This window comes from Panulirus ornatus, chromosome 37, assembly GCF_036320965.1.
Source record: "Panulirus ornatus isolate Po-2019 chromosome 37, ASM3632096v1, whole genome shotgun sequence".
NCBI lineage: Eukaryota > Metazoa > Arthropoda > Malacostraca > Decapoda > Palinuridae > Panulirus > Panulirus ornatus.
The window spans coordinates 4383081-4398110 of record NC_092260.1 but is presented as its reverse complement, the minus strand read 5'-3'; the positions used below and the strand labels follow the sequence as shown (position 1 = coordinate 4398110).

The following is a 15030-nucleotide window of genomic DNA, read 5'->3' as shown; positions in this document are numbered from 1 at the left end:
AAATCCTCCTCATTTTTCATTTCTTTATGACCTTTTCATCACCTGCAAACATATTCAGGTAGGATTCCATACCTTCAGGCAAGTCGTGAATATATATCAAGAACTGAACCTTGTGACACCCTGCTGGTCACCTCAATATGTTTGGAAAAGGCTCCTCTTACATGTGTCTTTTGTTTCCTATCACTGAGATAGTCTATCCATCATAGGAATTCCCCCCCTTCCCCCCCATATTCCTGCTTGGTGATCCAGCTTAATCAGCTTTCTGTGTGGTACATTGTCAAATGCCTTCTTGCAGTCCATGTACAGACAGTCCTCCCAGCCTTTCCTTTTGTCCAGGACTTTTTTTTATGTTGAAGGCTCCAGTCATGGACAAAAATCCACATCAAGGCCAGGTCTTAATTGAAATAGAGAGAATTATGAAGTAGAGTAAGAAAAGACAAGGGAAAGTATTTATGAATATTTGAGAATGTGAAAGACCTGTCTTTTGAAATGTGCCAGGTCATACTATGGTACTGAGAAAGACATGAGAAGGTAGAGAGTTCCAAAGTTTCAACATGTAGGAAAAGAAGTAGGGTTCAAAATGGCCCACCCTTGAGTTGCTGATGGCCACACAATAATCATAGGAGCTTACTCTCTTGTAAAGATGTTAAATTTTTTTTTGCACATGAACTCCTTTCCCTAAAACCATGCTGTCTCTCACATAGGAAATTTCTCCTCAACAGAAAGTCATCCACTTGCTTTTGACTAATCTTTTCCAGAACCTTAACACAGTTGTTAGTGAAACTGGTCTGTAGTTCAATGCTTGGTCTTAGTCTCTTTTCCTATGTACATGTATGATGGTTGCACTTTTCCATTCCCTTGGTACCATGCTTCTCTTCTGTGACTAGTTGTGTCATCCTATTATCTTGTTCCTTTACATGAAAACAGAAGTAATAGATATATAGAATGATTTTGTATCTTCTGGATGTATGTGATATACTTTTGCTTGATTGTTATCTTCAACTCTCTCTCAAAATGTATGAATGTACTCATTTACATGTAGTACTTTTATTTTATGAATAGTACACATACACTTTGTTGAGATGAAATTTAACTTTGAGACAGGTTCATCAGTGATAAATTTCCATAGTATACGTTGTACCTCTCTAATCCGGTAACCTTGGAACTTGGCCATTGCAGGACCATAGAAAATGCCAGAAAACAGAAACTGACCCCTTTAAAGGCCCTTGGATGAACACTCTTACTAGTTACCATCAGCTCGATTTTATGTGTTCTTACTGCATTACTGCAGTCAAGAATTGTTACCCTGTCTTTGGAATCCTTATCCCCAGATGGAGACTCTTCAATATCTTGGGCAAGGGTTTTTCATGGCATACGATGCCAATACAGGGTAGATTTGTCATCTTTATACACTTGTTCTGGGGCTATAAGAAATCATCAGGACTGTTAATTAGTTTGGCTGCTGTGTAAACAGATTTTGGCACCTTAGCACTGCTAAGAGTGCTGCCCTGGTGGCAGATCTACAAACTAATGGTAGCAGATGCGAAACATACCAGACCATGGGAGTTGCTGGGCCACAGAGCGCCAAATTAGAGAGGTACAATCTGTATTCTTCTTGGAAGAAGACACTTATGTGTTAGAAGAATTCAAATATGAGAATCTAGATTATTATAATAGTACAAGAAAGACTGAAATATTAAGATGTTGAATGTTTTCATTATTGATTAATAGATATATTAAATGTGAGAATATGTAAACTTAAAATGACAAGAAAATTTTGCAGGAAGCAATATTGTCTCCTTGACTGATACGATGCTTTCTCACATAATGACTAATAAGAAATTTGAATTACATGAATTTTAAAGAAAAATGATGAATGATGTAAGCTTTGAGGCAAATGAAAATTCCTTCAAGTGCCAGTGAAGAAAAACAAGCACAGAATAAGAATATTGCTTGGATTAGTAGACAATTTTATATTGTCACTATACAACTCATGGAGTTTCAGCATAAAGCTGAAGTAATTAACACCATCATGCCACATGATGTAAATGTTACATCAATTTTTAGTCTCACCCATTTTGTGCTTGATACAGCTCACATCACTCAAAAAAGTCAACTAAAATCAGGTAATTTCACTTGACATGAAATTTTGGTGTGTCATTCCCCTAAGCATACTTTCTCATGGTAATCCAAATCCATTGAGATACGGCAACCCTATGTAGTTTGTATTATAAGTGCATCATTTATCTCCCTGCAGCCATGCCGTAAGATGCCGTGTGTCAGTACTTTAAAGATTTTCTTTAGTCCCTCTGCCACACTCCTACCTTCTATTGTGCAGTAATAATCACTTGTAAAACTGTAAATGTTTATAAGTGTTTATCAGTGCATTTTATATTACATTAATTCAAACCTGTAACCATCATTTATTTGTTAACTGCTGTTGTGTCTTGCAATAAATGCCAGTCTTTGCACACAATAAATGACTCATTCTTCTTTATAAGTGATGCAAATTTCAGGATATTTAGGCTCTTGTAACATTACACACCATGTTTTTTGCCCTATTTCAATGCCCTGCTACAAGCATGCATTTGGCTAGTGTTTCCTCATTGCTTTAGGTGATGATGAATTTGATGATGCCTTAGCACAGTGTGATTTAAACTGTGAGTATATAACTGATGGTAGCGACTGTATACCCAGTCCATTTTGCAAGCTAGTGTTTACTCTACCCAGACGCAGCCTCCTGCAGCATGACTCTCCACCCCTGTTGCCTCTTCTCCTCAGCCAAGGCCAAGTGTGTACTGCAACTGCAACAAATGTAACTTACTACTCCTCCCAGCATCATCACTACTGCCCACCCTACTGCACCCTGTGCATTGCCTTGAAGTATCAAACATCATGCCATAAGGTAAGATTGTCATAATATCTAGTTTTTTATCATTTCTGTTTATTTATCTTATTTAATCACTTTCCCGTATCAGTGAGGTAGCACCAGGAAACAGACAAAGAATGGCCCATCTACTCATATACTCATATTTATAAATAAATGCCCATACATGCACATATACATATACATATCAACATATGCACATATACATACATATACATACACATACACAGGCATATACATATATACACATGTACATATTCATACTTGATTGCCTTCATCCATTCCTGGCACTACCCCATCCCACAGGAAACAGCATCACTACCTCCTGTTTCAGCAAGGTAGCACCATGAAAACATACAAAAAAGGGCACATTCATTCACACTCAAAAAGAATACTTCCCACGTATTCTCCGCATGACTTGAAAGGCGACTAAAAGGAGCGGGAGCAGGGGCCTGGAAACCCTCCCCTCCTTGTCTTTCAATTTCTTAAAGAAGAAACAGAAGTTTTATTTTATTGGTATAATAATGCAGATATTATGCTGTATATTTCCAGTACAATATTAACAGTACAATAAATGAGGATGGATTTTTTTCTCTGCAATTCCTTACAACTAAACCATACATGTTACCAAAATTCTAAAACCACCACAGCATACCTAGACACTTATGAAAATGAAAATTTTATTCTGTTTATCCAGTTTCACAAGATTAATGGCTGCAAATATTCATTTTTGAGAAGGAAGGATTGAGTGAATAAAATGCTAGGTGATTGGGGCCTGAACATGCAGGAGGGTGAAAGGCATGCATTGGACAGAGTAAATTGGAAGACTGTGGTATATAGGGGCTGATGTGCTGTCAGAAGACTGAACCAAGGCATATGAAAAGCAGAGGTAAACCAAGGAAAGGTCTGTGGGGCCTGGTTATGGATAGGGAGCTGTGGTTTTTGGTGTATTACACATGAGAGCTAGAGAATGGATATGAGGAAATGTGTCATTTCTTCATCTGTTCCTGGTGCTACCTTGCTTATGCAGGAAATGGCAATCAGGTATGAAAAAAGTGCAAAAGAAGCACTGTTGGTTTCCAATGAAAAAATGAATATGTTGCCAAAAACAATATATCTGAAGAAAAGAATACAGTACAGCTATTCTATGCTAGAAGGTCACAACTATCCCCATACATAGGAGGGCATAAATAACATGGTATGCATGGGTATTATCAAAGCTTCAGAGCTTATTCTTGTTTGTTTCTTTTTAGCCTTGCAGTACAACAAAATGTCATCACAATACTTTTTATTCATTTATACTAAATGAATCAGGTAATGTATTATTATCAAACAGATCACTCTTACAGATAAATGTGTATCTGTTACCTTCAACGCCACTTTACATGAGGTGGAACAGGTGCATACTGCCTATTTATTTCACTCTCATATCTTTAGGTCAATTGGGAGGTGAGTTTGAATGGAGAAAAACTGGAGGAAGTGAAGTGTTTTAGATATCTGGGAGTGGATCTGTCAGCGGATGGAACCATGGAAGCGGAAGTGGATCATAGGGTGGGGGAGGGGGCGAAAATTTTGGGAGCCTTGAAAAATGTGTGGAAGTCGAGAACATTATCTCGGAAAGCAAAAATGGGTATGTTTGAGGGAATAGTGGTTCCAACAATGTTGTATGGTTGCGGGGCGTGGGCTATGGATAGAGATGTGCGCAGGAGGATGGATGTGCTGGAAATGAGATGTTTGAGGACAATGTGTGGTGTGAGGTGGTTTGATCGAGTAAGTAACGTAAGGGTAAGAGAGTTGTGTGGAAATAAAAAGAGCGTGGTTGAGAGAGCAGAAGAGGGTGTTTTGAAATGGTTTGGGCACATGGAGAGAATGAGTGAGGAGAGATTGACCAAGAGGATATATGTGTCGGAGGTGGAGGGAACGAGGAGAAGAGGGAGACCAAATTGGAGGTGGAAAGATGGAGTGAAAAAGATTTTGTGTGATCGGGGCCTGAACATGCAGGAGGGTGAAAGGAGGGCAAGGAATAGAGTGAATTGGAGTCATGTGGTATACAGGGGTTGACGTGCTGTCAGTGGATTGAATCAAGGCATGTGAAGCGTCTGGGGTAAACCATGGAAAGCTGTGTAGGTATGTATATTTGCGTGTGTGGACGTGTGTATGTACATGTGTATGGGGGGGGGGTTGGGCCATTTCTTTCGTCTGTTTCCTTGCGCTACCTCGCAAACGCGGGAGACAGCGACAAAGTATAAAAAAAAAAAAAAAAAAATCTTTAGGTTAATATGCACATTGTGTGAATAAACAAAAGCATCTACACAGATACAGGTGCTTCTTGATTCTTAACTTTTCACATTAATCTGATTCAGTGTTTAAAACTGGTGTCTCCATTCACAAATCCACTATTAAATACAACTTGCTTTCACTGTATACAGGAAAATGTCATTTCCCTGGTATCCTATTAATAAATCTTAAGCCTTGAATAGTGTACTTGCTGCATCTGTTACTGTACTACAGCATACCTCTTCTCCTTGTACCTTCAGTCACATTATTTCTTTTTCAACAACCCACTCAGATAGTTTTAACCCATGTGTCTTTTTATTTATTTCTAAACAAATATCTTTTTTTACATCTTTATACATTATTGATTCTGTTCAGTTCTGCATAAGTTATTTATTGCTTCTACTCTTTCATTTTCTTTATGTGTCTTAAAAAGGTAAAGGTGTAACATCATTCATTATAGCTGGGACAACCATTTCATCATGCAAACTCCTTGCACACTCTGCACTTCTTGTCTTCCTTTTCACAGGAGTTCTCAATGCAACTCCATTTTCTCTTTCCTCTCCCATGCATGAAGCTACTTTAAACTTCAGCTCTCATACTACTTTTCATGCTGAGTTGCTTCCAAACACCTAAACTCATCAACAGCAGTTCTTATTTCAAACCATTATAGCACGACTCCTCACTTCTTTCAAAAAAAAAAAAAAAAAAAATGCTCTTACATAAAATTACTCCATAACCACTCCACATGACTCTCATCTTCTGATGCCTCAACAAACATTATGATCCTACACGACTCTCATGCATTACCACATTTGATTTAAACTTGTACCACAAAGGAAGAGATATCAAAACTATAAAGGAACTAGAAATGTCAAACATCCATGAACAAATGCTTCATGTCTCTCTCCAATAAAAGTATCTTCGCCTTTCTCTTGAAAAATGCAGCTTCACTTCACCCTAAAAAAACCTTAATTGACATCAACCTCTACAAAAGTATCTTTAACTCACCCTTGACAACTGTACCTTCCCTAAACCTTAGATAAACCTATATTTACTTCCTTCTTGAAAAAGTTTGATTCACCTTACTCTTCACAAATGCATCTTCACTTCATTGTCAACAAAAGAATCATCATTTTACACATGGCAAAAGCATTTTTACTTCATCCTCAATGAATGCATCTTCAGTACTCTCTTAATACCACAGGCTGTTATAGGTCAAGTCAAAGGCTAGGGTTATGATGGTGATTGCTGAAAAGGAGAAGGAATGAAAAGGAGAACGAGCAAAATTAAGATATTCTCCCTCTAGCACAGGGAGTATAATCAGTATACTGAGACTCAACTCACAAGTGGTAGTACAGTGAATGAGAACACACCTTTGATTAGGCTGTGTCATTAATGCCAAAGGACAGAAAGGAGTACAGTGTTGTCAAGCTCTCTCCCGCTGAAAAGGATCCCACCTTGTCTTGTTCTTGTGTGGAGCACAGTCTTGAAGCTGAAGGAACTGCACTAAAAGGGTCCTGGATTGTCCAGGTAACAAAATTCCAGATAAGATGTATGGGAGAAGTGTATCTAAGAGGGTGAAGTTATAAGAGTGCAGGATAAGTGAGGATCATGGTGATTTTAGGGTAAGATATATGGTGAATAGATCAAATTTTCTCAGTGAAGCTGATAGCAGAAAATTGCATAACAAAAATAAAAAAGCTGCATACATCATCCTTGGACCTGAAATAGGCATCTTATAGAGGAGACTGGAATACTTTCTGGGAGATTATTTACAACCTATGATGTAGGAAGGAAGATGCAACACTCATGTTAAATAGCAGGTTGCATGAAAGTTTTCTTGTGCAGTGGAATGAAATAAGACTATGTGGTTTCAACAATGGAGTGAGGAAGGGCAATGTGGTGTCACCTTGGCTTGGAGTGAAATAGGGCTGTGTGCCAGCACCTTGGCTTCTCAGAATATATGTGGATGGCAGAGCAAGAAAGATGTAATCAAGAGTGGAAAGCAAAGCTTTGAGTTGGTTACAAGAACCATGTCATTGCTGACCATTTTATGTGCAGATGATTTAGTACTGGTAACTGAGAGTGAAGAGAAATTAAAAGTGGTAAATGAGTCTTACATCGTATTAAAAGAAGAAAGTTGAAGGCCATTGCTGATAAGATGAGGTTATTGGTTTTTGAAAAGAGGATGAGTGTAGTGATAAAACTTTAGGGACTGTTTAGAATAGTACATGTACAGAGCATCAGATATGGGAAGAGCAGTGTGGATTCAGAAGTGATAGAGGATGTGTGGATCAGGTGTTTGCTTTGCGAGAAATATCTACAAAAACAGATGAATTTGTATGTACCATTTATGGATCTGGAGAAGGCGTATGATAGAGTTGATAGAGATACTTTGTGGAAGGTCTTAAAGAGTATATGGTGTGGGATGTAAATTGCTTGAAGCAGTTAAAAGATTTTACCAAGGATGTAAGGCATGTGTACAATACCAAGGATGTAAGGCATGTGTACAAGTAGGAAGAGAGGAGAGTGATTGGTTCCCAGTGAATGTTAGTTTGCAGCAAGGTTGTGTGATGTCCCCATAGTAGTTGAATTTGTTTATGGATGGGGTAGTTAGGGAGGTAAATGCAAGAGTTTTGGAGAGAGGGGCAAGTGTGCAGTCTATTGTGGATGAGAGGGCTTGGGGAGTCAGTTGTTGTTTGCCGATGATACAGCTCTGGTGGTTGATTCATGTGAGAAACTGCAGAGGTTGGCAACTGAGTTTGGAAAAGTGTGTGAAAGGAGAAAGTTTAGAGTAAATGTGAATAAGAGCAAGGTTCAGTAGGGTTGAGAGATAAGTTGATTGGGATGTAAGTTTCAGTGGAGAAAAACTGGAGGAAGTGAGGTGTTTTAGACATCTGGGAGTGGACTTAGTAGCAGATGGAACCATGGAAGCAGAAGTGAGTCATTTGAAGGTCCTGGGAGCAATGAAGAATGTGTGGAAGGAGAGAACATTATCTCAGAGCAAAAATGGATATGCTTGAAGGAATAGTGGTTCCAACAATGTTATATGGTTGCAAGGCATGGGCTTTAGATAGGGTTGTACAGAGGAGGATGGATGTGTTGGAAATGAAATGTTTGAGGACAATATGTGGTGTGAGGTGGTTTGATCGAGTAAGTAATGACAGGGTAAGAGAGATGTGTGGAAATAAAATGAGTATGGTTGAGAGAGCAGAAGAGGGTGTGTTGAGATGGTTTGGACATATGGAGAGAATGAGTGAGGAAAAATTGACAAAGAGAATATATGTGTCAGAGGTGAAGGGAACAAGGAAAAGTGGGAGACCAAATTTGAGATGGAAGGATGGAGTGATTGGAAGGACATTGAGCGATTAGGGCCTGAGCATACAGGAGGGTGAGAAGCTTGCAAGGAATGGAGTGAATTGGAACAATGTCTTATACTGGGCTTGATATGCTGTCAGTGAACTGAACCAGGGTATGTGAAGCATCTGGGGTAAACCATAGAAAGGTCTGTGGGGCCTGGATGTGGATAGGGAGCTGTGGTTTCGGTGCATTACACATGACAGCTAGAGACTGAGTGTGAATGAATGTGGCATTTTTGTCTGTTTTCTTGGTGCTACCTCGCTGAAGCGGAGGGTAACGATGCTATTTCTAGTGTGATGGAGTAGCGACGGGAATAGATGAAAGCAAACAAGTATAAATATGAATGTGTATATATGTATATGTCTGTGTATGTATATGTATGTATATGTTGATATGTATATGTGCATATATGGGTGTTAATAATTTTTCATATTCATTATACTTTGTCACTGTCTCCCGCGTCAGTTAGGTAGCGCAACAGACGAAAGAATGGCCCAACCCCCTCACATACACATGTATATACATACATATGTCCACACACACACATATACATACCTATACATCTCAACAGGTTTGGATGGTATTGCAGCGGAATTTATTAAAAAAGGGGGTGACTGTATCGTTGACTGGTTGGTAAGGTTATTTAATGTATGTATGACTCATGGTGAGGTGCCTGAGGATTGGTGGAATGCGTGCATAGTGCCATTGTACAAAGGCAAAGGGGATAAGAGTGAGTGCTCAAATTACAGAGGTATAAGTTTGTTGAGTATTCCTGGCAAATTATATGGGAGGGTATTGATTGAGAGGGTGAAGGCATGTACAGAGCATCAGATTGGGGAAGAGCAGTGTGGTTTCAGAAGTGGTAGAGGATGTGTGGATCAGGTGTTTGCTTTGAAGAATGTATGTGAGAAATACTTAGAAAAGCAAATGGATTTGTATGTAGCATTTATGGATCTGGAGAAGGCATATGATAGAGTTGATAGAGATGCTCTGTGGAAGGTATTAAGAATATATGGTGTGGGAGGCAAGTTGTTAGAAGCAGTGAAAAGTTTTTATCGAGGATGTAAGGCATGTGTACGTGTAGGAAGAGAGGAAAGTGATTGGTTCTCAGTGAATGTAGGTTTGCGGCAGGGGTGTGTGATGTCTCCATGGATGTTTAATTTGTTTATGGATGGGGTTGTTAGGGAGGTGAATGCAAGAGTTTTGGAAAGAGGGGCAAGTATGAAGTCTGTTGGGGATGAGAGAGCTTGGGAAGTGAGTCAGTTGTTGTTCGCTGATGATACAGCGCTGGTGGCTGATTCATGTGAGAAACTGCAGAAGCTGGTGACTGAGTTTCGTAAAGTGTGTGAAAGAAGAAAGTTAAGAGTAAATGTGAATAAGAGCAAGGTTATTAGGTACAGTAGGGTTGAGGGTCAAGTCAATTGGGAGGTGAGTTTGAATGGAGAAAAACTGGAGGAAGTGAAGTGTTTTAGGTATCTGGGAGTGGATCTGGCAGCGGATGGAACCATGGAAGCGGAAGTGGATCATAGGGTGGGGGAGGGGGCGAAAATTCTGGGAGCCTTGAAGAATGTGTGGAAGTCGAGAACATTATCTCGGAAAGCAAAAATGGGTATGTTTGAAGGAATAGTGGTTCCAACAATGTTGTATGGTTGTGAGGCGTGGACTATGGATAGAGTTGTGCGCAGGAGGATGGATGTGCTGGAAATGAGATGTTTGAGGACAATGTGTGGTGTGAGGTGGTTTGATCGAGTAAGTAACGTAAGGGTAAGAGAGATGTGTGGAAATAAAAAGAGCGTGGTTGAGAGAGCAGAAGAGGGTGTTTTGAAATGGTTTGGTCACATGGAGAGAATGAGTGAGGAAAGATTGACCAAGAGGATATATGTGTCGGAGGTGGAGGGAACGGGGAGAAGAGGGAGACCAAATTGGAGGTGGAAAGATGGAGTAAAAAAGATTTTGTGTGATCGGGGCCTGAACATGCAGGAGGGTGAAAGGAGGGCAAGGAATAGAGTGAATTGGAGCGATGTGGTATACCGGGGTTGACGTGCTGTCAGTGGATTGAATCAAGGCATGTGAAGCGTCTGGGGTAAACCATGGAAAGCTGTGTAGGTATGTATATTTGCGTGTGTGGACGTATGTATATACACGTGTATGGGGGTGGGTTGGGCCATTTCTTTCGTCTGTTTCCTTGCGCTACCTCGCAAACGCGGGAGACAGCGACAAAGTATAAAAAAAAAAAAAAAAATATATATATATATATATATATATATATATATATATATATATATATATATATATATATATACAAATGCTACATACAAATCTATTTGCTTTTCTAAGTATTTCTCACATACATTCTTCAAAGCAAACACCTGATCCACACATCCTCTACCACTTCTGAAACCACACTGCTCTTCCCCAATCTGATGCTCTGTACATGCCTTCATCCTCTCAATCAATACCCTCCCATATGATTTACCAGAAATACTCAACAAACTTATACCTCTGTAATTTGAGCACTCACTCTTATCGCCTTTGCCTTTGTACAATGGCACTATGCAAGCATTCCGTCAATCCTCAGGCACCTCACCATGAAGCATACATACATTAGATAACCTTACCAACCAGTCAACAATACAGTCACCCCCTTTTTTAATAAATTCCACTGCCATACCATCCAAACCTGCTGCTTTGCTGGCTTTCATCTTCTGCAAAGCTTTTACTACCTCTCCTCTGTTTACCAAATCACTTTCCCTAACCCTCTCACTTTGCACACCACCTTGACCAAAACACCCTATATCTGCCACTCTATCATCAAACACATTCAACAAAACCTTCAAAATACTCACTCCATCTCCTTCTCACATCACCACTACTAGTTATCACCTCCCCCTTAGCCCCGTTCACTGAAGTTCCCATTTGCTCCCTTGGCTTACGCACTTTATTTACCTCCTTCCAAAACATCTTTTTATTCTCCCTAAAATTTAATGATACTCTCTCAAACCAACTCTCATTTGCCCTCTTTTTCACCTTTTGCACCTTTCTCTTGACCTCCTGCCTCTTTCTTTTATACATTTCCCACTCATTTGCATTTTTTCCCCGCAAAAATCGTCCAAATGCCTCTCTCTTCTCTTTCACCAATAATCTTACTTTTTCATCCCACCACTCTCTACCCTTTCTAATCAACCCACCTCCCACACTTCTCATGCCACAAGCATCTTTTGCACAAGCCATCACTGCTTCCCTAAATACATCCCATTCCTCCCCCACTCGCCTTACCTCCTTTGTTCTCACCTTTTTCCATTCTGTACTCAGTCTCTCCTGGTACTTCTTCACACAAGTCTCCTTCCCAAGCTCACTTACTCTCACCACTCTCTTCACCCCAACATTCTCTCTTCTTTTCTGAAAACCCCTACAAATCTTCACCTTTGCCTCCACAAGATAATGATCAGACATCCCTCCAGTTGCACCTCTCAGCACATTAACATCCAAAAGTCTCTTTTTCGTGCACCTATCAATTAACATGTAATCCAATAGCGCCCTCTGGCCATCTCTCCTACTTACATACATATACTTATGTATATCTTGCTTTTTAAACCAGGTATTCCCAATCACCAGTCCTTTTTCAGCACATAAATCTACAAGCTCTTCATCATTTCCATTTACAACACTGAACACCCCATGTATACCAATTATTCCCTCAACTGCCACATTACTCACCTTTGCATTCAAATCACCCATCACTATAACCTGGTCTCATGCATCAAAACCACTAACACACTCATTCACCTGCTCCCAAAACACTTGCCTCTCGTGATCTTTCTTCTCATGCCCAGGTGCATATGCACCAATAATCACCCATCTCTCTCCATCAACTTTCAGTTTTACCCATATCAATCTAGAATTTACTTTCTTACACTCTATCACATACTCCCACAACAGCATTTATGGATCTGGAGAAGGCATATGATAGAGTGGATAGAGATGCTCTGTGGAAGGTATTAAGAATATATGGTGTGGGAGGCAAGTTGTTAGAAGCAGTGAAAAGTTTTTATCGAGGATGTAAGGCATGTGTACGTGTAGGAAGAGAGGAAAGTGATTGGTTCTCAGTGAATGTAGGTTTGTGGCAGGGGTGTGTGATGTCTCCATGGTTGTTTAATTTGTTTATGGATGGGGTTGTTAGGGAGGTGAATGCAAGAGTTTTGGAGAGAGGGGCAAGTATGAAGTCTGTTGGGGATGAGAGAGCTTGGGAAGTGAGTCAGTTGTTGTTCGCTGATGATACAGCGCTGGTGGCTGATTCATGTGAGAAACTGCAGAAGCTGGTGACTGAGTTTCGTAAAGTGTGTGAAAGAAGAAAGTTAAGAGTAAATGTGAATAAGAGCAAGGTTATTAGGTACAGTAGGGTTGAGGGTCAAGTCAATTGGGAGGTGAGTTTGAATGGAGAAAAACTGGAGGAAGTGAAGTGTTTTAGGTATCTGGGAGTGGATCTGGCAGCGGATGGAACCATGGAAGCGGAAGTGGATCATAGGGTGGGGGAGGGGGCGAAAATTCTGGGAGCCTTGAAGAATGTGTGGAAGTCGAGAACATTATCTCAGAAAGCAAAAATGGGTATGTTTGAAGGAATAGTGGTTCCAACAATGTTGTATGGTTGTGAGGCGTGGACTATGGATAGAGTTGTGCGCAGGAGGATGGATGTGCTGGAAATGAGATGTTTGAGGACAATGTGTGGTGTGAGGTGGTTTGATCGAGTAAGTAACGTAAGGGTAAGAGAGATGTGTGGAAATAAAAAGAGCGTGGTTGAGAGAGCAGAAGAGGGTGTTTTGAAATGGTTTGGTCACATGGAGAGAATGAGTGAGGAAAGATTGACCAAGAGGATATATGTGTCGGAGGTGGAGGGAACGGGGAGAAGAGGGAGACCAAATTGGAGGTGGAAAGATGGAGTAAAAAAGATTTTGTGTGATCGGGGCCTGAACATGCAGGAGGGTGAAAGGAGGGCAAGGAATAGAGTGAATTGGAGCGATGTGGTATACCGGGGTTGACGTGCTGTCAGTGGATTGAATCAAGGCATGTGAAGCGTCTGGGGTAAACCATGGAAAGCTGTGTAGGTATGTATATTTGCGTGTGTGGACGTATGTATATACACGTGTATGGGGGTGGGTTGGGCCATTTCTTTCGTCTGTTTCCTTGCGCTACCTCGCAAACGCGGGAGACAGCGACAAAGTATAAAAAAAAAAAAAAAAAAAAATATATATATATATATATATATATATATATATATATATATATATATATATATATACAAATGCTACATACAAATCTATTTGCTTTTCTAAGTATTTCTCACATACATTCTTCAAAGCAAACACCTGATCCACACATCCTCTACCACTTCTGAAACCACACTGCTCTTCCCCAATCTGATGCTCTGTACATGCCTTCATCCTCTCAATCAATACCCTCCCATATGATTTACCAGAAATACTCAACAAACTTATACCTCTGTAATTTGAGCACTCACTCTTATCGCCTTTGCCTTTGTACAATGGCACTATGCAAGCATTCCGTCAATCCTCAGGCACCTCACCATGAAGCATACATACATTAGATAACCTTACCAACCAGTCAACAATACAGTCACCCCCTTTTTTAATAAATTCCACTGCCATACCATCCAAACCTGCTGCTTTGCTGGCTTTCATCTTCTGCAAAGCTTTTACTACCTCTCCTCTGTTTACCAAATCACTTTCCCTAACCCTCTCACTTTGCACACCACCTTGACCAAAACACCCTATATCTGCCACTCTATCATCAAACACATTCAACAAAACCTTCAAAATACTCACTCCATCTCCTTCTCACATCACCACTACTAGTTATCACCTCCCCCTTAGCCCCGTTCACTGAAGTTCCCATTTGCTCCCTTGGCTTACGCACTTTATTTACCTCCTTCCAAAACATCTTTTTATTCTCCCTAAAATTTAATGATACTCTCTCAAACCAACTCTCATTTGCCCTCTTTTTCACCTTTTGCACCTTTCTCTTGACCTCCTGCCTCTTTCTTTTATACATTTCCCACTCATTTGCATTTTTTCCCCGCAAAAATCGTCCAAATGCCTCTCTCTTCTCTTTCACCAATAATCTTACTTTTTCATCCCACCACTCTCTACCCTTTCTAATCAACCCACCTCCCACACTTCTCATGCCACAAGCATCTTTTGCACAAGCCATCACTGCTTCCCTAAATACATCCCATTCCTCCCCCACTCGCCTTACCTCCTTTGTTCTCACCTTTTTCCATTCTGTACTCAGTCTCTCCTGGTACTTCTTCACACAAGTCTCCTTCCCAAGCTCACTTACTCTCACCACTCTCTTCACCCCAACATTCTCTCTTCTTTTCTGAAAACCCCTACAAATCTTCACCTTTGCCTCCACAAGATAATGATCAGACATCCCTCCAGTTGCACCTCTCAGCACATTAACATCCAAAAGTCTCTTTTTCGTGCACCTAT

At 40.3% G+C, this 15030-nt stretch overlaps 1 protein-coding gene and 1 long non-coding RNA gene across 28 annotated transcripts in view; one reads left to right on the top strand and one right to left on the bottom strand.

Moving 5' to 3' along the window:
• The window catches only part of Ndae1 (Na[+]-driven anion exchanger 1), a 680061-nt gene that overhangs the window by 143550 nt on the left and 521481 nt on the right, over nucleotides 1-15030 (bottom strand). The gene's annotated exons all lie outside the window — the stretch shown is intronic.
• The window catches only part of LOC139760463 (uncharacterized), a 162884-nt gene that overhangs the window by 105941 nt on the left and 41913 nt on the right, over nucleotides 1-15030 (top strand). For all 3 annotated transcript variants that reach the window (XR_011715346.1, XR_011715345.1, XR_011715344.1), the window contains exon 2: nucleotides 2731-2905. This is a non-coding gene — a long non-coding RNA (uncharacterized lncRNA). The remainder of the gene's footprint in view (nucleotides 1-2730; nucleotides 2906-15030) is intronic.